The following is a 3,146-nucleotide window of genomic DNA, read 5'->3' on the forward strand; positions in this document are numbered from 1 at the left end:
ATCTCACATGTTCATGAGTGTAAGCTGTTTTTTCATTGCATGTGTGTGCATTTGTAGGCAGGCAGGTTAATTTCAACTCAAATTAGTCGTTACAAGGTAACGCCTAATTTGAGCGTTACAAGCAAAATTATAGGTAATGGGAACCACACCAGCAGAATCAGCAGCTGTGAAACAGACAGCAGCGAGGAGAGAATTAGAGGAGAAATGAAGGTTTTAATTGGGTTGAATTTTGGGGCCAACGGACTTGTGGAGGTTGGGAAGGCGTCCGGAGCATCGCAACAAAAGGTGAAACAAAAACACACAAGAGCAGAGAAATGTGAGAGAAAGGCTCCTTTTAAGGAAACGCCTTGTTGGAAAAAAAGCAAAAACCTAAGGCAGAGAGAAGCTTTGCTGATCTGCAGCTTCACTGAACACACATGAAATTAACTCGCCTACAAATGCACACACACGCAATGAAAAGCAGTTTACACTCATGAACACGTGAAGATTTTTCAGCAAGGTTAAAGCAGGTAAATTTAACATACACCTGTTTTTAAATGATGAGGCTAAATGATGAGCATCCTCTAGCGAGACAGAAGTTAAGCTCTCCTTGCAACAGGCAAATTGAACCTCCCCCACCCTCATTCAGATCTGGCGTTTGGAATTATTTTGGTTTTCATGTGACGTATGACCCTGAAGGTAAGCGAGTCATGGACTAAAGTAAAACAGTATGTTGGATGTGCCATGCAATGCTCAATTACATGGGTGGGAACTAGTGTGTTAGCGCAGTTAGCTCGTTAACGTGTTGGCCGTCTAGCCCCATGCACGGGGCGATCCGCGGTAGCTCGTTAACGGAGATTTGCCGTGTTGTGGCGTTAAGGTCATTTCAGATTAACGCTGACAGCACTAGTGGGAACACAACGAATATGACTGCACATTTACTCCGACATCATCCTAGTGCAAAGACAAAAACAACAAGCATGCTACAAACTTTACCCGAGTCATTTAGACAGCCGTTAGCACATGATTCTCCTTATGGGGACCTGATATGTTTAATATGCTGCTGAGAATATAGCCCAGAAGAAGCGGATAGTATAGCTTTTATTTTGGAAAGAGACATTTCTCTGTAATAAACTCTCTTTTCCAAAGATGAGTGATTCCTCAATCAGATACAGGGCTTGCAAAATCGCTAGCCCGACGTCCCGGGGCTAGCGATTTTTCCAGTCGGGCTACCAAAATCTATCTCTGCCCTGCCCGTCGGGCTATTGTAGGAAGGAAAAATATATGTCAATGCTTTTGCATTCTTTCGGAAATGTAGCTGGGTAATTATGTCATTGGCATCGGTGAGCCACTGTCAATATGTGACATATTGAAATCGCGTTTGAATTTGCGCTTGTTTTTTGCTTTCACTTTGCAATCCCGAACTGTGTATAGAGAGCGACAGCACTGATCTGTGAGTGATGATAATTTGCGCACCAATTCCTCTGACATCGTCTTATCAATCGTTAGCTTACTATGCAAACATGACAAGTGAAATCTCCCGCAGCTTAAACATGTGAGAGGTTGATCGCGCAGAGAATCGCTGAGCTTATGTGAGTGCGTGTGTAAAAGCAGCAGTATATTTTCAGTTCTGCTGAGCCAAATAAGACAGGTCAGGGTGAAGAAGTGACAGCCAAAGAAAAGCTTACCACAAAACGGAGAAGTTATGACAAATCAGACTATAAGGCAAAAAGAAAGTGCAGCTTTATGGTTTCATGGACAAAAGAATTTCTGTGGCTGCAATATGACGAGCTAAATAACCAGGGCTGCACATAAGTGGTCCGCAGGTGCGCATTCGCTGTCAAAATAAAAAAGCGCACAAGATAAGAAGTTAATATTATATAATTATACAATATTATCCTTTAATGTATAATATTGTAAAGGAAACAAAACAGGAAACAAAACATCAATCAAAAAATTGCTCTCTTTTTTATTTGGGCTACTTAAATTTATTTTGGGCTACCAAAATCTGAAGAGTCCCTGCCCGAAGGGCTACCAGGGATTTTGAAATTTTGCGAGCCCTGAGATATATTTATTTATTACTTTTTTGTTTCAGCAACATAAAATTTAAAAACTGTACTTTTGAGTTAAAATATATATTTATAATTTTAATAAATGACAAATTAAAAAGGCATGAACATTTTGTATCGAAAAAATATCGAACCGTGACACCAAAGTAATCGAACCGAACCGTGAATTTTGTGTATCGTTGCACCCCTAAATATATATGATAGTAGATAATATTATTTTGTTATACGTATATGTGTGTATACGTATATGTGTGCTTAGTAATCTTACAGGTGGTCCAGATACCACAATGAACAGAAATACCTGTGAAGAAAGGCGTTAAATACACAGCCTCCAACTCATTTTATCTGTTTAACATGTGATGAAAATGAAATTAAATAAATCTCTTAGTGTGTTAATACAGGAAGCTGCGGACCTGGACCAACTGCCCCCACAAGCACAGCGGCCGAAGCAAAATTATAAGTAATGGGAACCACACCCAGTAAGAATCAGCAGCTGTGAAACAGACAGCAGCAAGGAGAGAATTAGAGGAGAAATTAAGAGAAGTTTTAACACATAAAATTGGGGCCAACGGACTTGTGGAGGTTGGGAAGGCGTCCGGAGCATCACAACAAAAGGTGAAACAAAAACACACAAGCAGAGAAATCTGAGAGAAAGGCTCCTTTTAAGGTAACGCCTAGTTTGAGAAAAAGATAAAATTAACCTGCCTGCCTACAAATGCACACACACGCAATGAAGAAACAGCTTACACTCATGAACACGTGAAGATTTTCCAGCAAGGCTAAAGCAGCGAAACTTAACATACATCTGTTGTTAAAGGATAAATACATTACTGACAAATAAATACACCGCATATAGCAAAGACAAAGTTTAACCACTCATGAACACGTGAATGAATCTGGAGCAAAAAGGTTAATAAAGAGCAGTAAGTTACACACTACACTCTGTTGTAAGATACGATCCACATTAAGAGGAAGTCATACAAAACTATACTGGGAGAAACTAAAGCTGAGGCGCTGGGAAGACACGGGAAATGCACACAACCTAGAGGGACGACGCAACACAGAACAAAGGGACACTCTGACATAAATACACAGAAG

Source organism: Haplochromis burtoni, unplaced genomic scaffold, assembly GCF_018398535.1.
Source record: "Haplochromis burtoni strain Fernald_Lab_line unplaced genomic scaffold, NCSU_Asbu1 Contig_1891, whole genome shotgun sequence".
In the NCBI taxonomy this organism is placed as follows: Eukaryota; Metazoa; Chordata; class Actinopteri; order Cichliformes; family Cichlidae; genus Haplochromis; species Haplochromis burtoni.